Source organism: Stegostoma tigrinum, unplaced genomic scaffold (assembly GCF_030684315.1).
Source record: "Stegostoma tigrinum isolate sSteTig4 unplaced genomic scaffold, sSteTig4.hap1 scaffold_203, whole genome shotgun sequence".
Lineage (NCBI taxonomy): Eukaryota > Metazoa > Chordata > Chondrichthyes > Orectolobiformes > Stegostomatidae > Stegostoma > Stegostoma tigrinum.
The window spans coordinates 209,951-231,871 of record NW_026728141.1 but is presented as its reverse complement, the minus strand read 5'-3'; the positions used below and the strand labels follow the sequence as shown (position 1 = coordinate 231,871).

The 21,921-nt window shown below is 42.5% G+C and overlaps 1 long non-coding RNA gene across 1 annotated transcript in view; it reads right to left on the bottom strand.

Annotated features, from left to right (window-relative positions):
* Window positions 1-1,845: 1,845 nt before the first annotated feature.
* LOC132207912 (uncharacterized) overlaps window positions 1,846-21,921 on the bottom strand; it is a 34,213-nt gene continuing 14,137 nt past the window's right edge. Inside the window, exons 3-4 of the long non-coding RNA XR_009443990.1 lie at window positions 9,433-9,553; window positions 1,846-9,317 (exon numbers count right to left, since the gene is read on the bottom strand). This is a non-coding gene — a long non-coding RNA (uncharacterized LOC132207912). The remainder of the gene's footprint in view (window positions 9,318-9,432; window positions 9,554-21,921) is intronic.

Here is a 21,921-nt window from a genome sequence, read left to right as displayed (position 1 = left end):
AAAATAAACAAGATTAGCATCACATTTTATTTCTATTCCAGCTGATCATCAACAGTGTCCCTAATTGCTTCTTTTTTCTCTCTCTTACTCCACGTACTCAACACACTCCTTCTCCCCTTCAAAACAAACATCTCTGTCACCAGATTTAATCACATTATTTCCCAGCATCTTTCAGTTCCAATGTGTGGCCAGTGGATTAAAATGCAAACTCTGTTCTTCTCTTGGCAGGAACTTCAAACCTGTTCAGTTTCCTCACCATTTGTTTTTCCTTTTTGTTTCATGGAATTTCATGGGATTTTGACATTATTGGAAAGGGCCAGCATTTGTTCACCATCATTAATTGTTCTTGCCTGTGAGGCCAATTCTCAAGGCAGTATAGAGCCGAGCACATTATTATGGGTCTGAGGTCACTCTTAGTCCAGATCAGGTGGTAATGTTAGATTTCTTTACCAAAGGATATTCGTAAAACAGATAGGTTTTTAGACAAAATTCTGTTGATTTTATGGTTGCTGTTAGTGACTTCTTTAATTACTCCAGTTCCTGTCATTTGAATTTATGGTCTGCCATCAGCTGTGAATTTGGAACAGTGTTGTTGATATAAATTACTGTCCATCAACATTACTACTCTGACACAATCTCCGTATTGTAAAGTAAATTCAGAGACAAGAACAAGTTTCTGGCCAATTATTTGTAACTGGAAGACTGGCTGGTGGAGACCTGAAGACGTGAAGTCTTTACGATACCAAGGCGTAGTTAATGGTTTATTCAACAGCAACAATGACACAGAGGTGGAGCCTGTGGATATTATCGAGCTGGTCGTCGACAGGTTTGCTGATGGAGACAACAATGAGGGATAAATCAGTTCAGGGCAAAAGGGGTCCTCCAGGTTGTGAACACTCGTGTCTGTAAAGGAAGGGTCTGAAATTCATGGAAATGAGCGGTGTTTGCAATTGAAACAAAAGAAAATAGATTCTGCCTTTGCCCAAGTGCGGAAAACGGAAATAGCAATGAAGTTCAACATGTTTTATGGAATTAATGAATGGTTAGAGACAGTGACTTACCAGGAACACCAACAATAGCGAGGAGGGGATAGTAACCCACTTGAATAATCAGCAGTAGACCGTGTATTCGCCATGATAACAGGGCCCAAGGATTTGAAAGGTATAAAAGACCCTCGAATAAACTCCTGTCCGTTATTGTAACATTCCCGTCTATTATTCTCAGATTCAGATTCATTGTTGGAACATTCCAGTCGATTGCTCTCAGATCCTGAACTCTCCGCGCCGTCTCTCTGCAGCTGCTGATCCCTGTCAGTGCTGTAGCTGATGCTCACGCTTATACTATGGGAGAACACACTGAATGGGGCCCCTGAGGAGTAGGAGAAGGAAAGCCTCCTGTGACACAGCTGGAATCCATGGAGACTGACATCAATCACAGTCACTGAACAAACAGTTCTAGTTAACTCCTTTAATTCGAGAAACTTCAGATCAAAATAATAACCAAACTTGTTTGGGTGACTTAATCTCTGTCTCTTGGCCTTATCTCCCATTACACATTGCTCTAGCGAAGTCAGTTATGTGGGAGCATAATGGATGATTTCTTTTCGCTGGTTAAATGATTCTACAGTGCTGTCCATATACAATGGTGTACCCATCTCCCCCCTCAAAAAAGTCAAGAGGTTGTTATTGTGCTGGTCTTTCCTTCACCAAAACAAGCGCCAACCAACTGATTGCCACTGGGCATAGCTGCCATGACCTTACAGAGGAAGTGTGGATTTGGCTGGACATTCCTGCCATTTATCTAAGAAGGCATTTTTTTTCAACACACAATACACTTTAGCTTTCTTTTTAAAATACACTGAAAAGCATCTTATTGAAGTTTATTTGCTTTAAAGTTTTTAACAAATTGGTTTTGTAACTTGAATCCAAAGCCAGGCTTGGCATGAACAATGATCCTGTCCATTTAAACCCACGGATTAATGACAGAATGAACATGATGCTGGTTAGGAGACAGAAAGGAATGAAGCAGTGGCGGTGGAGACTGGAGGGGAGTACAATGATCTCGCCCAGTCACCAATTTTTGACCAGCACTCTCTTTAGGAGGCAGAATGAAGTGTGATGCAGAGGAAATAGACAGACTACATTTGGGAGATGAAATGCCCAAAGACATTGTGAACAGAGCAGGATAATTTTAAATGTGTCGTCGGGAAATATATTTTATATGAAGACTGCTTTATAACAAGGTATGCTTGTTGATAACATTGGTCATATCTGGACGGGGTATTCGAAATTAAATATAGATACAGCTATTAGATGTAGGGGTACAGGATGATTTCTGGACAATAACAGTAGAAATATAGCTCATTCGGACCTCCTGCAGTAATGAAGAGGTGTGTTACCACTATTTTTCCTGTAGTTATTCTGTGACATGTATTACGAGGTGGCATGGTTGTTATGACTGCTGCCTCACAGTGCCTGGGACTTCGGTTCGATTCTATTCTTAGGTGACTGTATGCAGTTTGGGTGTTCTCCTGTGTCTGCAATATGTTTTCTCTGGGTGCTTCCGTTTCCTCCCACAGTTCAAGAATTTGCACGCTGATGGAATGGCCATGCTGAATTGCCTGTGATGTTCAAGAATGTATAGATTAGGTGGTTCCGGGGGAAGGGTCTTGGTGTGAAGCTCGGAGAGTAAGTGTGACCTTGTTGGGCTGAAGGGCCTGTTTCCAAACTAAAGGGATTCTCTTAAAAGTTTTCAGAGCATGTGGTGACAGGCTTGTTCAATAAAGAACATGGCATGGGTCATCGTCAATAATCTATTCCTGTTTTTATTTTCATGAAGTTCAGCTGCGTCTAAAATATCTTTTCAAGCAACATCAATTTCCTGAGATTCACAAATTTAGGAGGATATTCTCAAAAAAAAAAAGTTTTTGTTGGAACTTAAAGAAGAAACAGACACCATGTTTATACAAGTATCACCAGCACAGCTTCCTGAATGGGAAAAGAAATGGACTATATTTTGTCTGATCTGAACGAGTACAGTGAAGCTGCAATTTCAGTCGACTCTCAAGTATTTGGTTATGGCCAATACATGAGTAACTATAAAGATGCTATGTTTGACAGGTTCCCCAAGTATCAATGACATATTGAGTTGTGCTGACTTGCCATGAAATTAGTAAACTCAGTGACACTGACATCATACGATCAATCCTCTGAAAGTAACCAATTGAAAACAAACAACAAATAAACAAAAGAGAAGTGCAGCACAGGAACAAACCTTTCACCTTTCCAAGCCTGCGCTGATCGTGGTGACCTGACTAAATTAAAGAAAAACCTTCTGCCCTCATTTGTTCCGTATCCCTCCATTCTCTTCCTATTCATGTAACCATCCAAGTATCTTTTAAATTTTGCCAACGTGCCTCCTTTCATCATCTCTTCTGGTAATGTATTCCAGGCTCCTACCAGTCCATATGAAAAAAAAAACTTTTTGCGCACATCTTGCTCAAACTTTTGCCCTCTCACGTTGAACCTGTGCCCCTTTATAAATTGAAACTTCAACCCTGGGAAAAAAAATCAAAACCTCTAACTATCCACCCTATCTCTGCCTCTCATAATTTTCTAGGCCTCTATTCGGTCACCTCTCAGCCGCCATCTTTCCAATAAAAACAATCCCATTCTTTTTAACATTTTGTCATTACCAATGACCTCGAGACTGGCCAACATCCTGGTGAACCTTCTCTGCACTCTCTCCAAATCTACCACATCCTTCTGGCAATGTGGCAAACAAAACGATGGGAATCACAACCTCAATGTAATGTCATTCTCTTAGTGTCGCTGGAATCAGACTCATCCAGCAAGGTGTTACCTTTCTGAAACTATAGACCCAACTGTGAAAGCATAAAATATCTTGGTATTTTTAAGAAAATATATTCATCTGTGTTTTGGAAGGCAAGGGTAGAGTTTGTTTGTCATCCCCAAAACCTCTGGAGAGTTTGACAGAGAGCTTCGTCCTTGAAATTCTTCTATCCAAGTGGTGCAGATACAGACGCAGACCTCTCTGAAAGGGGATTCCAAGATATTTCAACTAACCAACAATGATGGAACATCAAATTTGTCATCGGTGCCACAATTAAAGCAGTCCTTATCATTTAAGTTACAGTGAAGCAGTGCTCCTTGGTTATTCTAATGACCATACACATTGGACAAGTCAGATTAGCGAACGTAGATTGAATGATGAATTGACTAGTTCATTAGAACAGTATTTTCCAGATACAATCAGAGAGCAAGACACCTGGTAATATGTAATGGCACAAGATTAATCAATGATCTCATAGCGAACACGCACCGAGGTATCAGTGATCACGGTGTGGCTGAGTGTACTTTGAGGGAGGGATGGTTGGTTCTAAGATGACAGCTTGAAACCTATGTGAGGAAATTGGTAACAGTGCGAAATTAGGGCTGGCTGCAATGAATTGGTAAATTAGCTTAGGAGCTGGGTCAGTAGACTTGTAATGTTAGACATTTGAGGAAATATTTCATCCTGGAAAAAGCTAAACTGCAGTCAGAAAGACTCGAAGAGAATGAAGCACCATCCAAGGCGAAAGAAGGATTTTCAAGATAAGGTGAACTTTCAATAAGAAGCGTAGAATGACACATGGATATTCATATTCAGACATATGCACACAGGACACATTTCTTAGGGGAGTACATTTTATACGCCATCTTTTCCTCGATGCTATCAGTTCTGATGAATAGTTCCTGTTCTCAAAACATTAACCCTGCTTTCAAAATGGAGCTGACATCATAACATCATAACATCACATCATAACCTTGCGATATACTTAGAGCAGATATAACCTGACCATTCCTTATTAATGTTCTACATTTTAACTGAAATATAAATCTGTAAAACAATACTAATAATGCTCTTTTAAACGGGTTAAGGATGCTGCAGTTGTTCAGACCCGAGTACTGACGACGCTTGACTCGCAGCCCCAGGACAACAAATAATGTTGATCTTGCTGCCCTTGATCTCGCCTACTCCATGTCCTGTGCCATGTAACCAATGTACCTCTGTCTAGATCTTTTCGCAAATTCTGATGTGTTAATCAATGCTTACTATGATCTGCTTGTCCTGCTCGTAAACAAAGCTTTTCACTGTATTTCGGTACACATAATAATCCATCCATCAATCAATCATTTCCACAGATAATGCCTGTTGGACTGAATTTCTTCATAAATTTCTGATTTTGCTCAGAGAACCTTGTACCATTTTGATTGCGAGATACAGGAAGGGTGTAATTGTACTAGAGTGTGCCCAGAGCAGATCAGCAAGGATATTACCCGGATGGACCATTTCTGCTGAGAAGACAGATGATCTAGGCTATTTTTTTTTCTGACAGCAGAGGAAGCTCAGTGGGGAGCAGATTAACATGTATAAAATTATGAAGGGGATACATAAGGGAGATTGGACTAAACTTCAGCTTATTGAAAATGATTATTAACCTTCAAGAAAGATTGAAAACAAGTGACAGAAGGTTTACGGGAGATTTAAGGAAGATGTGTTTCTCCCACAGATAGTTCTGGGCATCTGAAATTCACTGCCTGAAAGTGTGCTTAAGCTAAGAATCAGAACATTTTACGAGTGTTTAGATGGTCACATGAATGCCAGATCTCTCAGGGATAGTGTGGAAAGTGGGACGAGGGCAAACAGATACAAAAGCAGAAGTTGCTAGAAAAGTTTGACAGATCTGTCAACATGTGTGAAGAAACATCGGCGTTATTTTTCAGGTCTGGTGACCCTTCTTTCCAAGGAAATTTTTTTTTTTGTTAAAAGACACAAAGATGATGTACCAAAGCCAACTTTCTGTACTTTAAAGCTCGAGTAGGCGAGGTTCTAGGTACAATGGCGAGCGTATCAGACATCTATGGATTTATGGCCCTGTATTTCAAATGTTGTGGGTTTGACTCCCACAGAGTTTTAGATTGTGTTTGATGGAAGTCAATGATGATCTGCAAAAGCCGATTCATTGTCACCCCCTGTTGTCCAGCTCCCACTGCTGACCATGCGAAGTTTGTCAAATTTTCGGGGCAGGTTTTCTGGGGATAATAATGTTTGAAAAATATTCAGACTAGAATCGGTTGCCTACATGATAAACCTGCATAGTTCATGAGAAAGCACAACTGGCTCGCAGCACAAACATTCCCTTCCACAGTTGACATGTTACTTTCGAAATTTTTTGAAGGTGGAGATTGATAAATGTCTGGTTCCCAACGGTACACAGGGTTTTGTGGATGGGGTGGAAAATGTCATTGAAGTTTAGATCAGCCATGATTCGATCGAATGGTGAGACTCGTTCCTTTTTTATGAGTGAATTTTCCAGCTGAGAGTTTTAAACAATAACCTGGTGAGGATGATGTTAATTGACACCACTGAATATCAACTCATCAACTTTACTACACTTCTCTCACAGCTGGAATTTTCCAGCTTCAGATCAGGCAATGGAAGATTTACTGGAAAATAAAAATTAGTTCCTGTGAATTCCTCCAGTCATAACATTTCTTTCCTAAAATTGTGACATTAAGGATTTTGGAAATGTCCACTCTGTGCAAAATTGTGGGCCATTAATACCTGTCCGGAATAGACGTGGTCCCAACACTGACTCCTGGGAACAGCACTGTGCACCCTCCTCGAGCCTAGTCAACAATGCCACATCCCCACGATTGCAGGGATTTTCAGTCCCTGGGCTTCAATTCTTCACAAAATTGGTTTTAACAGACCTTGTCACTTCGTAATTCTTTAGTTGTATTCTGCTGGGTACCATACTTTGGAAGACGTCCTCTGCTGTTTATCGTTTCACTAATGCCAAGGAGAAGAGTCTGTTGCTCTGCGCAATTTACTGAACAGCTTTCAGAAGCAAGGTAAACCAACTCAACTGTTTCCTGCTCTCTGTAACTGAAGCAATCTCTCAAATTGATTCTACTGTCTCACAGGCCAAGATTGTAAATGCTATACAAAAGTAAAAACTGTCCGCTCTCTCACATCCCTGTTCTCCCCAGAAGATGTCAAAGTGCTGGCCTGAATTGCTTCTCTGTCGCTCTGAGAATGATTTGAAAAGTAAAATCTATTCCCTGAGCTGGGATCAACACCATGAAGTTTATACAGACCTAGTACAGTGTGTCTGAATGACAAGACTCCCTGCAGTAACTTTCCCGCTGATTCATATAGCAGCGACCTCCCTGTGACAGTAAGATACAGAAACAGTTCCCTATTATTGGGAGGGATTCTCTCTTTCGTACCAACTCTGCATTTTTCGCTCTGTCTCAGATGCAGTAATTTAGACAAGGTTCCCAACATAATGTCAGTTCCTGTGCAAGTACGATCTGCCTTCTGCACAGACTTCCACAATTTCCATTCCTCACAAGGAGGTTTGACAGAGAACTGAAGAGCACGTTCATGCTGCCCTTCTCCAGCACTAGCTGCACGTGGAAGATATCTTACTCCAGGTGCCAATGGACAGAGCTTGGTCCCGGAAGAAGGGAGTAAGGAGTTAGAATGGGAAGAATCTGTTTTTAAAACTCAATGTTGCTTTCACTCCCCGAGGCAATGGGGATATCCTTAGCTTACAAGAAAACTCACCTGGCTGAGAGTTCATTGTTCTGAGCTGTTTGCTGGTTCATTGATCGAGCGGTATGATTCCTGTTTTGTGTGGATAGAATAAATGAGAATGGTTCTGCACGTTAAAAGCGTGGGCAATCTCTGGCATTTTCTATCTTGCTCTCTTCTTTACTGATGAAGTCTGTTTTTGATGAGAACGAGGTCAGTCTGAGGTCCCTCAGGTTTGCTGTGGCGAATGTATCACATGTGCAAAATAAGGAAGCAAGCTTTGAACAAAAAACCTCTTCTCGTGGTGAACGGACTTCATGACATGGAAAGTCCTCTATAAATGCACCTCTATTTATCTTCAAAGTTTAAAAATCCCAGTGTTTACTGCCCCTGGTCTTTGGAAGCAAGTTTCTCACTGTCTACTTCATCCAAACGCTCATGCCATGAAATCTCCATTTAATCTTCTATGCCCCAAACAGAACAATCTCAGCCTCTGGAATGTCTCCATAAAACTGAATTCTTTCATCCCTGGGCATGATGAAGACTGAGCAGCGCCATGAGAATTTAAGCGGGAAATCAGTTAGTACGTGGAAACATGGAAATGATACGAAACAGAAACCCAGTCTGTGAACCTTTCAAAATGTTTTGTGATCTAGGTGGAAGAAAATGGTTTAATACACAAATGAAGAGAACGTAGTCTCGTTGGAATGGACAAATAGCACCATTCTGGGAGCAAGGAGACAAAATGAGAGGAAATTGTTTTGAAACTCTGGGTTGGTTTGAATTTCCGGAGCAACATTCGTGACAATTCACTCTGAGTAAGTCTCAGCTGGTTCAGAGCTACGCAAGTGCACACAGGCAGGGCTTGTTAGTCTAGGGGTATGATTCTCGCTTAGATTATGATATAGTGTAGATATGCAAAAAGTCACTGTGTTCAACTCCCAGACAAACCCAGCTTCTTTACCTTACATTTGCTACAATGCCCAATGAGATTTCCAGAAAAAAAGCTGGTTTTGTTAAATGTGGTTGGATTGCCTAACGTGGGAATGGTGCAGAGGTACCGTTGCAATGAACATGCCGAAAGGAAACACTCGTTCAAAGTGAAAACAAGTGTTCTCGGGCCTTTGCCCACGTTAACTGACTCTGAATGAGTGCTCCAACTGCATTATTGCTCATTTCTGGGAGTGAAACATCCAGATTAAAAAAAAACGAAGGAACTGCAGATGCTGTAAATCAGGAACAAGAATAAATTTGCAAGAAAAGCTCAATAGGTCTGGCAGCATCTGTGAAGGGAAAAAAGGCAGTTAACTTTTCGGGTCTGGTGACCCTTCCTCGGAACAGAGTCATCGGATACAATATGCTTGTTCTGTTTTTTTTTCTCTTTCATTCCACGTATTTTCATTGGAAGAGAAGTTGGAAGACATAATAGGAGGGAAAATCGTGCTCCTTTTCATTATGCCATCTCAACATCCCAACTCAATTATCCAGAGATACACAGAAGGCAGATTCTGTACGTAGAGACAGAATGTAAAAGTCAATCAGAGATGTCAAAAAAGTGCTAACGCGATGGGATTGCTTTGTGTTCAGGAGGTGAAAAGCTCTCTCACCTGAGTCACCTTCACATCACTTGCTGAGGACTGAATAAGAGAAAAGGTGTTTCACCAGAGCTCACAAGCCTCGCTTTCCTATTCCTCCTTGTTTCGCTCTCCTTGATCCTTTGTGAAAGAATGAAAAGAAAATGGAAACAATGTTATTTAGTAGCCTAGCTTGTCCTTTTTGCAAACATTAGAATTCAAAAACGACAATATCACGTTGCGAGTTTGTTCAAACCTTGGTGCAGGTCTGAGCAGCTATCTGCCTTGTCTTTCTCCTTAAGCGTCAATTTTCCTGCACAGCTTTCCAATCGTGGACACGAACAAATGTCAGATTGGCAGCCAGCTGATTCAGAAACCTGTGTGGGAAACGAGGAAAAGCAACTCAATAAATTTTACGATATTTCATGGTGCTTATTTAGAGACGCACGTTTATGAACACATTGACCGTTAGTAAAAGGTGATCAGAGACGTCGGAGATGATAACAGCATGTGATTGTTTTTCATTCAAGAAGTGAAAAGCCCTCGTGCCTGAGTCACCATCGCTTCACATCCTGCTGTATGATTAAGGTACAAGTTGCTTCACTTTAACTTCATGTGGCACACTTTTCTATCTCTCCTTGCTTAGACTTTCTTGCTCCTCTTTGATATAAAGAAAAGATTGGATACAATATCAATTGGTAGCCTGTCTTGTCATTTCCTCAGTTTCAATACGAGCATGTTGTTGACTTGAGACCACACGTAAATGCTAATGACTCTACGAGAGCATGAGTCATGAGGTTCATCTGAGCTTGTAAATCCCTTCACTCCTGTTGTTGGCTGAATGAGCCGCTATTGCGTCCACTGCTAAGAAATGCAAACACATTTCTCTACTCCGAAAGGTGACTGAAGGCTTCTGGTTTCAATTCATGCACTTTGAGACACGGCAGAGCAGAACTAGGACGTTCAGAGACTACCTTGAGATGCATTTGACAGAGAGGAATATGCGGTGCACTGCAACACCCGCAAATCAAGCTTTTCCTTGACTTTGAGCTGGAACGCTTTCACACAAAAAGCAAAGGTGACACTACACTGCTCCAGAATGAATTAGGGCACGTTAAATGCACACGTGAAAGGGACAATTTCAGCACATTCATGGCCAGGAATGAGAGAAATTTAACAAGGATTCATACCACATTGAAATAGAATTATCCTCCTTTCCACAACAAAAGCAGAAATGGCCAACTTCATTCAAAGAAATGTTGGCTGACAAGAACTCTCACTTCATGTCCATCCAGAAACCTATCACTGTAAAAGGGCAACAGCACTGTTTCTGCCCGGCTTCGAACTGGGAACCTTTCACTGGGTAAAGCGAATGTGGTAACCACTACACTACAGAAACACAGCCACTACTCTGCCCTGCGCACTGACCTTCCTACAGCATTAAAATGTGCAGCAGTTCAACACTAAAGCTCTCTGTTTCAAATAGATCGATGCAGCCCAGCGTTATTGGCATTATCGAAAAATAAAAGATATCATGTCAACCCGCCCAGAAAATATTCACGTGGACTTTGCCAGGGTTGCAGGTTTCGGACTGTATGGCGAGACTGAATAGGTTTAAGGCAGTTTTCCCTGGAGTGCCGGAGGTTGAGGGACGACCTGGCGGAAGTTGATATAATAATCACGAATATATACAGGGTGAGGAGTCAAGGTCTTTATCGCATGGTGGGTGAGTCCAAACCTGGAGGGTGTGTAATTAAAGTGAGGGGTAGGAATTTAAAAGCGACCTGAGGGCCATTTCTTTTATTGCCCTGAAGTGGTGCAAGTATGTGTTGAACTGCCAGATGAAGTGGTGCAACCTGGTAAATGTACAACATTTCCAAGGCATATCGAATGTGTGAGTGAATCGGAAGGGTTTAGAGGGATATGGGCCAAATGCTGGCAAATGGGATTGTGTTAATGTGGGACATCTGGTCGACATTGGTGAGTAGACCAAAGGTTGAGTGTCTGCTCTTTCCATTTCCACAACAAAATTGATAACCACTGGCACAATGGAAGCTCTGTGCTCTCTTGCATCGTACATTGATTGGAAACAAAATGCTTCCTACTATTGCTTTCTACTGATCGCAGCTCATCGCCATCCAGCTTCAGCAGAACAGACAAACAACATGACAGGGTACCAGCATCACGGCAGTGGTGGGAATTGAACCCACGCCTCCGAGGAGACTGGATCTGAATCCAGCTCCTGAGACTGCTTGGCCACACATCCACTGACAGGTGCGCTGCAAACATGATTCTTTCTGATGTTGCTACTGCAAGACAACATAAGCAAAGGCACAGGGAAATGCTTGAACCATCCCTGTCTTGTTCATCCATTTTCTTAGCTGCCGGGCAGTGCCCAGCTCAAACATTATTTTCCCACGAGATGCTGATAGCCGCTCGATCAATTCAAAAATCAACTGAAAGCAGAGAACGTCATGTGAGACTCAGTCAGGCGACAAATGTAATGTGCCTGGGAGAAAGTATATTCGGTTATGCTTGGATAAAGTAAACATGAACTGCATGGCATTTCCGGCATTTAGATTTTCACTCTGGTGAACGATTCCGCCCTTTGCTCAAAACAGGACAATTTTCACGTTAACATGTAGCGTGAGAAACACCAGACTACTGGGAAAATGCACCAAGCTGAGCAGGGCGTGCACCAGATGATACCGTGCAACATATGTAGACTTACCTTCGACGACGTTTTGCAGTGTAAGTGGCTCAAAGATAACCCTCTGTCTGAAAAACTGAGCAAGCATTAGAATTCGAGAACGACAAATCACATTGGGAGGTTGTTCGAACCTCGGTGCAGCTACGAGCTGTCATCTTCCTTACCTTTCTCCTTACTCCAACATTTTCCAATCGTGGACATGAACAAATCTCAGGTAGCAGCCAGCTGATTTGCAAGCTGGCATGGGAGACGTGAAAAAGCAACTCAGTAAAATTTACGAAATTCCACGGTGCTTATTTAGAGATGCACAAAAGGCAGTTTCTGAACACATTTCTGAATGTAAAAGGCGATCAGAGATGTCAAATAAATGCTAACAGCATGCGATTGCTTTTTGTTCAAGAAGCGAAAAGCTGTCGCTCCTGAGTACCATCACTTCACATCCTGCTGACTGATTAAGATAGGGTTAGGGTTAGGGTTGGTGATCATGTTCTCTTGTTGTTAGTTTCCTTCCTGTTTGTCCGATGTAGTGTTTCTCACAGTCTCTGCAGGGGATCTTGCAGATGACATTGGTCCTGTCCATGGTCGGGATTGGATCTTTAGTTCTGGTGAGCACTTGTCGTAGGGTTGATGTGGGTTTGTGTGCCACCCTGATGCCGAGTGGTCGAGAAGTCTTGTGGTGAGTTCTGACATGTTCCTGATGTAAGGAAGTGTGATGTGTGTGTCGGGGCATGTAGAATCTTTCTGATGCTGTTCCTGGAGGCATCTCCTGACACAGATCTTTGGATATCCATTATCGTTGAACAACTGGCTACAAAAAGACATGGCCAATGCTCACTCATCTTAATCCACACGGAGAAGGAGTACCACCACTTCGACTGGGACAGCACCAAATTCCTGGGACAGGCAAGCCAGAGGCAAACACGAGAATTCCTGGAAGCATGGCACTCCATGAAGTAAGCTATTAATAAACACATTGAACTCGATACCAAATACATTCCACTATGGAGGAAACCCACAAGTGAGGCAATCCATCACAACGAACCCCAGAGTTTAAAAACCAGGTGGGAAAGCACTCTGAATCTTCATCAGAAGCTGCACTGAGGATGTTACCAAGCATGGTAACGAAACGTCTGCGGAACAACAAACCAGCTCAGCGAGCCATCCAACCTCAAAATAGTCATCATTAGATTTTTAATTCTAGATATCTTTTTAGAATTGGAATGTCACCACCTGCTGTGTCAGGATTTTCAGTGAGTCGATTACAACCAGGGAAAAAAAAACACAGATACAAACACATATGGAGACACATGTCAACATGACCATTGTATCATTTGAAACTCAAGAGGGAGAGACAGAGAGAAAGCGGGGAAGTGAGTTAACCCCGTTTCAATGGATTCACCCCCAAAACAACAGAAATCCCACTGGAAAGAACCACAGGCACAAACACACAGCCACAGAGACTCACACTAATGCACACACTCAGCTTACAGTTTTGTTTCACATCAGTCCAGCTTGCACACAGTGAGAGTTCAACAGTGACACACTAATACAGAGACAGAAACACACAGACACATATGTACACACGTATGTACACAAAGGCATATAGACACACATTGAGACAGAAGCACACAGACACAGAGCCACACACTGAGACAAACATGTGCATACAGACAGTGACACACATACACACACATACAAATGCTGAAACACAGAGGGAGAAAGGGATGGAACGAGTTGGAGAGAGAGTGTCAAAGGTTCTTTCTAGTTCGGAAGAATCTTGGTATGAGTTGCCTGGGCCTGAATGCACATAATATTCGCAGACAGTTCAATGATTGGAGAATATTTCCTTGTAGATAATGTTCCTATTGACGATCCGGAGATGTGTGACAAAGGAAACAGCGAATTTTTTAACTGACAACCTTTATTGGTTAAAAGCTGAGCATCTTGATTGGTTGTGACACAGAGACTGATGTGAAACAAAACTGTAAGCTCTCTTAAACCCACGTGTGAGCCAGTTCAAATTTCAGATTGCAACAACTAAAATACCAATGTTCCTCTGCCAGTTTATCATGGAGACACAGGCCCGCAGTCAATGCAAGCACACCCATGCCACCAGGAACTGGCCGTGTGTGCTGATACATACAAACTGATTCTGCAGTCTCTCTCCAATTTACTCAGTTTAAATTCAAGCTGACTATGATTCATTTCAGGATAACAATGGGCTGAATGAAGTCTTTGCTGTAATCAAGCTGTGATTTCATGGGAACATTATAGATTTAGGCATTGATTGAATGGATCAAGAGATGAGATTAAAACTCAAGGCGGGTAGTGCTCCATTTAAATGGTTTTGACATCGCTTTTCATCATTTCGGAGTTTAATCAAGGGCCCACTGAAATCATTATCTCGCTTCATGGATACTGAAATTTAACTGAGAAGGAAAAAGAATGCCTCGATCTTGTTTAGTTTGTTGATTTTGTAACCACATGAAATGATTGTGGTTGGCCATCCAAATGTTTCCCGCCACAGGGCAGCCTGACCCTCAGGGAGGTTTCTTTAATAAACTGTTCCCCGGGGCTTCCAGCTGCACCATGACGTCATACACCATGAGCGGCGACAGCCTTCAACTACTGTGATGCAACAATGATGCTGGCTCCCGGAATATAATGATTTGTCGTGGGTCACGTGGCGCTGAATCATTCAATGAAATGTAATTACATCCCCAGGTATTTACGTTTCTACATTACAATCTCAGGCACTTCCATCTCTGACTTCAAGTTAAGCAATTCTTGGGATTCCATATTTCTATTAAGGATATTCATGATGCTACTTCCTGGTGAAATTGGAGAAATATTGTGTTTTGGTGGCTGAATTTACTGAACAATGTTCGGTAAGAGGGTCGGGAATCTCGTCAGTTGTTTCTATTTTCCCTCAGATCCTTTTCCTCTGCTTGCATTTTAAGGCGGGTCGATAATAACGATGTACATACAGAATCAAATTCCCCAGTGCCCTACAAGTTCAGAGCAGGACACAGGCAGGGCTCCGCACACAAATCACATTAAGTTTACACCACTCATTAGCAGGCCAGCTTCCCTGGAACATATGCTAGGATGGAGGCTTTTGGCGACGGAGTGTATGGATCTCAAACTCGTTTCTGATTATTTTTCAAGTTTGCCATGGGAACAATGTTTCACGGCTGTGGTGTGCCATTGTTTGGGTTAATTCTCACTTCCTCTCATGTGTAAAGTAAAACGCAAACTGCTCACCATGCGGTTTACACACACAGCTGCCTCCCTCTGGGTAGCTGCTTCATTCAGCCGGTGATAGCACAATGTTAAATATATTACACTGATCTTTTATTACTTAAGCTATAGACACGCCATTTTATGTTTCAATTCATCAGGATTTTCCAGCTTCTCCTGTTGTGGCAGAGTGGCATTGAATTCAGAAAGAGATGTTTCCAATCAACAGCAAATCCCTTCCTCTTACTAGACGCAGGAACAGTGATCTCTATGCAACAGCAAGGGCACATCCACAACCTCTCTTCACATTAACGGTAAGCCTGAATTTTATAATCTGTGTCGAGAGCAGGGAGTCAGAAAGAAGATGTTCTTGAGATTGAACAGTAATCCCATGAGCAACGTGGAATGTACTCCGCTCTGAGGGTATCCCAACTTGACCGGGACTGCTCCTAACTTGGCCAAAAGGGCTGTTTGGTCTTGGGGTATGATTCTCACTTTGAGGGCTGTACAGCCCGAAAAAAATCTGAGAGATCACGTGTTTAAATACCAAACAAGCCCTGATTAGTTGTCTTTGCTTTGCCAATTCACCCATCAACTTTCTGGAAAAAAAAAACGTTTTCAATGACGTTGAAACACATTAGTTGCAGTGTGTTGGGTGCTCAGGCCACTCTGCAGTAACTCCCCATAAGTGCCTACAGCAGCATCCTCGCTTTGACACGGGGTCTTGTTTTATTTTTCAATTCATCAGGATTTTCCAGCTCTTCCTGCTGTGGCAGAGTGACATTGAATTCAGAAAGAGATATTTCCAATCAACAGCAAATCCTTTCCTCTTACTGGATGCAGGAAGAAGAAAATCATGTTTATTCAAGCTTTCTGCTTCTAAAATTTAGCATCCTAACGTGAGGCTGCAAAACTGACCTGGGTTAGCTGCCAAGTTAAACTGATGTGACTCCCGGTCCTCTTGAGGCACTGAACCGAGGTGAGATGTGCAAAGGACAACACACAAATGAGAGTTATTGTATCATTGATTGTATACCAGGATAAACAGGGAAAACCAGTCTTGAGCACCCAAATTGAACCTTTCTCCAGTTGCCCTAAGTCAGCTCTCACTAACCACTATCACCATTCACTTTTCCTAATGTCCCTGCTGTTCTTGTTGCAAACTGACTGCACGTCACACAATTGCAGCTGACATTGCTGGTGTGGAACTGTAACTGTGGTGAAGTGATTCTGACTAGTTCACAACATTATTCTGTTTCTAAAGATCAGTCTTTTTTTAACTATAAATGTTAACCATTAGCAGGCCATGGTAGTGAAGGTTCTGAAACCTTATTACGAGACTACCAGTGAAAATCTGTTTAAAAACCAAAAGAACTGCGGATGCTGTAAATTGGGAACATAAACAGAAGCTGCTGGAAAAGCTCAGCAGGTCTGGTGGCAGCTGTGAAGAAAAACAGAGTTAATGTTTCAGGTCGATGACCCCTCCTTTCCGTTCTGAGGAAAGATCTCTGTTTATATCAACTTGGGCACTGTCTGATTCAGCCTTGCTTTCTCCCATCTTCCTGCACATAATACCTACAGCTCTGTTTCGATTTTGTTATTTCTTGATTTAAAGTATACAGGCTATCCCATTATCTATTACATTGTAATTTCTTATACGTGAGACCCTCCGACTATTGTCAGGCTAATGGCTGAATAGCTCAGCGGTTAGAGCACTGGCCTTGTAAACCAGCAGTCATGAGTTTGCATCTCACTGGGGCCTTAGGCAATTTTTGTACACCTGCTGTTTCCAAGATCCAAAGGAGCACTTTAAACATCATCTGAAATTATGAAAATATCATTTCTTCTACAGGCCTGAAATGTGCTTTAAATGCCACACTCCTGTTTATCTTTTCAGGAATTTGAGGAACACCATTCGGAAGGACAGGAAGCAGCTGATATGATCAATGTTTGGATGGAAGACTGAGGTGAGGCCATATAGACTACAGAGTGACAGGAGAAGAACTCAGGCCAAGGGGCGTGACTGAGTGCTTCCTTTATTTGCTGTAAGCAGACTCTAGTTTTGAAGTCTGGAATGGGACAAGATAAGCCAAGTGGGTGAAATCCGACTTTCTGCGGTTTGATCTTTCCAGGAGCCTTTGTCACTCTTGGTAGAATGTGCCCATGTTTGTTTCCTTCTGGAGGTAAGGTTAAGTTTCCCGAGGGAGCATGAAACAGTTTTCCCATCTCAAACTTTCCTCCCATTTGTTGTGTTGATTGAGATTAAAACATTTCGGTGAAATTATCATTGAAATGATTACTTGAAACGTCACAGCACACAAGACTACAGGCCAAGTCCTGGAAACTGGGATGATGCTCCTCTTTCCATGCTTTAAAACTCAATGTTTTGATCATCTTTGAGGAGAAATTGATGTCCAGTTAAAAAAAGGCAGGAGCTGAGTCATTAAGTAATTATAGTACTTCTGTCCTCATCCCTGGTGGGCCTACTGTCTAGGATTCAGTGCTTTCACTGTTCACGTCCGCAAAATCACAGCAAAAGCACAGCAGCTCTGACAGCAATCTTTTCTATGTCTCCGATCAGAGAATGTCCCTAAGAACACCAGACTCAATGTCCCAGCCTCTAAAAGAAGTCGAATTATAGTACTTCTGTCCTCATCCCTGGTGGGCCTACTGTCTAGGATTCAGTGCTTTCACTGTTCACGTCCGCAAAATCACAGCAAAAGCACAGCAGCTCTGACAGCAATCTTTTCTATGTCTCGGATCAGAGAATGTCCCTAAGAACACCAGACTCAATGTCCCAGCCTCTAAAAGAAGTCGAAGGTTTCTTGGCAGTCTCTGCTCAGTCGGACATCTGATTCAGTGAATCAGAGGAGAATATCCTTTTACCCAAATTCACCAATCAATCAAATTCATTTGTAAATCCACGCAGGATATTTTCATTTCAGTTCGATGTTTTAGCAATGAAGCAGCCTGCTGTTAGGATAAGAAACTGAGGGTAATGCTGGTTTGTCCAAAATTATCCCACAGCGGGTGGCAGGGATACATTTGAATGTTTCTCTCAATTCAGGGTCCAGTGAGAAAAGGTGCCATTCCACTGACTGTATCAATCACTTCAATTTGTAAATAATTGAAATGTTCATTAAGAAGTGTCAAGCAGCAGAATGAGTTGTATTGTTGTTTGTCTTTGTGTTGTAGAAGCTGGGGGACGGACAATTAGAATTGGCCCCAAGTTGTCATCCTCAGAGTAGAGGACAGGAATGAAACTGAGTTGAGGAGTTGGGTACAAGTCACTCTGTCCTTACTTCCACCTCTGGGTTACCCACTCCAAACTGGTCTTGGTACATTTCACCTTTCTCCCTTGCTCCCTCTCCCTACCACATTCACACTGTCCCTCTTCCTGTTTTTGCCTCCTGTTCATATCTCAAGGGCAGTATCGATTGGGCAAAACTGCTCTGTGTCTCTAAAGACATTCTTTGAAAAACGAAACAACTGTGCAACCTGACATACCTTCTTCAGAAAAATATGTACCACTTGTGTAGTGAAGTTAGAAGGCCACCAGGCGGTGGCATTGTACGAGAGAGACAGTCTGAGCCTTTGACTCATCGGTTTCTAATTCATTTAAACTTCTCCCCTGAGTCTCATTGCAGCCAGATATAGACACGCAGATACAAATATGCACACGGACACATATGGAGATATACATCAAGCTGACCATTGTATCACTTCAAACGCAAGAGGGTCAGACAGAAAGTTGGGTGGGGTATAACTCAATTTCTATGGATTTGCCTCCAAAACAACAGAAGCCCCAAGGCACAAACATAATAGTACACACACTAGATGTGCACTATCTCACACACAAACAGAAAAACACAGCTACAAATACACAGATAGTTCAACTGAGATAGAAACACACACTCAGTTACAGAGATGCACACAGACTCTCTCTCTCTCACACACACACACATAAACAGAGAGACACCGTGGCACACATCCAGAGACAAGCATAAACACAGACACACACTGACATGTAAGCATACAGGCACTGACAGACATAAACACAGAAATATACATGCATATGTGCAGACTCTAACTTAACATACATACATACACACAGAAACACAACACACTCATACAGACTGTGTGCAGTAACTGACACTGCTCCGAATTTAACCATCATTAACAGAGCTAGAACATAGAAGTGTAGAGCAATGTATAGGTCCTTCAGCCCACGATGCTGTGCCGAACTTTTACCCTAAACCTAAGGTCTATCTGGCCTCCACCCCTACCTTATGGTATCATACATATGCCTATTTAATAGCAGCTTAAATGCCCCAAAGAGGCCGACTCCACTACCCTCTCTAGCAATGCATTCCAGACCCCGGCCACTCTGAGTAAAGAACCTACCTGTGACGTCTCCCCTATATCTACCTCCACTCGATTTAAAACTATGTCCCCTCATAATAGCTCCCTCCAACCGCGGAAAAAGTCTCTGGCTGTCCACTCTATCTATACTTCTGATCATTTTGTAAACCTCTCACACTTCATCATTCTAAAGAGAAAAGCCCTAGCTCTCTCAAATTTTCCTCCCTCGTACAGCCTTCCTTCCATTCCAGGCAACATCCTGGTAAATCTCCTCTGCACCTTTGCCAATGCCTCCACATCTTTCCTGTAATGAGGCAAACACAACTGTACACAATATTCCACTTGTGGCCGAACCTGGCTTTTGTATAGCTGGAGCATAACTTCACGGCTCTTGAAATCAATCCCTCTATTAATGAAAGCTACCACACCATACACCTTCTTAACAACTCAATCCACCAGCTTTCAGGGAACTTTGGACATGAACCCTAAGATCCCCATGCTCCTCCCAACTGCCAAGGAGTTTTCCATTAACACTGTATTCTGCTTTCAAGTTTGTCCTTCCAAAATGAATCTCCTCACACTTTTCAAGGTTAAACTCCATTCGTCACTTGTCTGCCCCGCTCTGCAACCTATCAATGTCCATTTGTAACCTAGAACAGCCCTTTGCACTATTCATAACTCAACCCACCTTTGTATCATCCATGAACTTGCCAATCCACCTTTCCACTCCTACGTCAAAATCATTTACAAAATCTACAAATAGGAAGAGGACCCAAGACAGATCCTTGTGGTACATCAGTCGTAACTGAACAACATGTTGACTATTTTCCATCCACTACCACCCTTTTTCTTCTCAGGGTCAGCCAATTCTGAATCCAATCTGCCATATTTTCCCTACCCACGCCTCCTGACTTTCTGCATGAGCCTACCATGGGGAACCTCAACGAACGCCTTACGTAAATCCATGTATACCACATCCATTGCTCTACCTTCATCCATGTGTTTGGCCACATCTTCAAAGAATTCAATAACGTTTGTGAGGCCTGATCTATCTCTCACAAATCCATGCTGCTTGCGTCAATCAGATAATTCCCAGCTTTTACTGATGAACTATCAATGGGAAAGTGGGATAGTTCAATGAAGTACCTCATTCTATTGTCAGGAATGAGGTGACAGTGTTTGATAAACTTAGGATTATTTGTACAATGAACAAACTTCCACTTGTGCAACAGATCCAAATAATCCCCTGATGTTCACCTGTGAAATAGATTGATATTCATTCTCAGAAACTAATTAAAAGTAATCCCCGTCTTTGATGGTTACCTACAGCTTGACTCATACCTTGCGTTAGTCTGTGTGAAAATACTGTGTTCACCTGCAGGATCAATTTGTGTTATGGCTGCAGAAGGCTCAGTTCCCTTGTCTGGATAAAAGTGTTTTATACCCGTTTTGAAACTGCAGCCTTGTCTCTGTGTGGGTTTTAGGTCTGGGGCCAATGTGTGTGTGTGTGTGTGCGCGTGAGTGAGAGAGAGTTTGTGAGAGTGCGGGTTGGGGGGAGGGGTGCAAGGGAGGGACAATCATGAGACATTGGACTGAACTTCTGAGTTGCTGCTTTATTTCCCCCTCCTCCTCCACACCCCTCCCCCCACCTCTAACCTCACAAAGAAGCTTCTTGGTTTGCTCTATATCTGGAGGATGTGTGTACCAGGTACAGACAGCTCGGAACTGATTGGGTAGCTGGGATTTGGGAGGAGTGAGGGGTTTGAATGACATAACTTGGGGTTTATAAAATTGGTTGTGACAGCCATACTTATCTTGTTCATGTGGATGAAGCCAGGAGGTGAGCATCAGAGTTATTCTTACTGTGCCAGTGTGAGTACAGCTGGAATCTCAATGCCAGCTTTGGACCTGTACCACCCTCTTCCAGAAGCAGCCCTGGTGAGTAATGGCTCCTCAGACTCTGTATCTTTCCTGAATTCCTGGCTGTATCTCACTGACTTCTCCTCTTCTTGCCTCTCTTTTTCTCTGTTTTCTCGCTTTGCATCCCTGTTTTTCTCTCGAAGCCTCTCCTTTTGTCTCCCTTTGCTTTATCTCTGTCAGTCTCTTTCTCGCTCACATTCTACTCTTGTCTCTCTTTGTTTCATTCTCTCTCTCCCTCTTTGTGTTTCTGTCTCTTTCTTTCAAAGTCTCTCCTCTTGTCTCCCTTTTGGTCTTTCTCAGTCCTTGTCTCTTTCTCTCACCTGAATCTCTGTCTCTCTCACAGTCTAGTTTAGATCATTTTGTTTCATTCTCTCTCTCTGTCTCTCACGAGCAACAACTCTTTGCCCCCCACCACTCTCTCTTTGTTCCCTCCCCTATCATTCTCTCTCTCTCTGTCTTTTCCCTCCATATTTCTCTCTCCTTTCCCTCCATTTTTCTCTATTTCATCTCCTG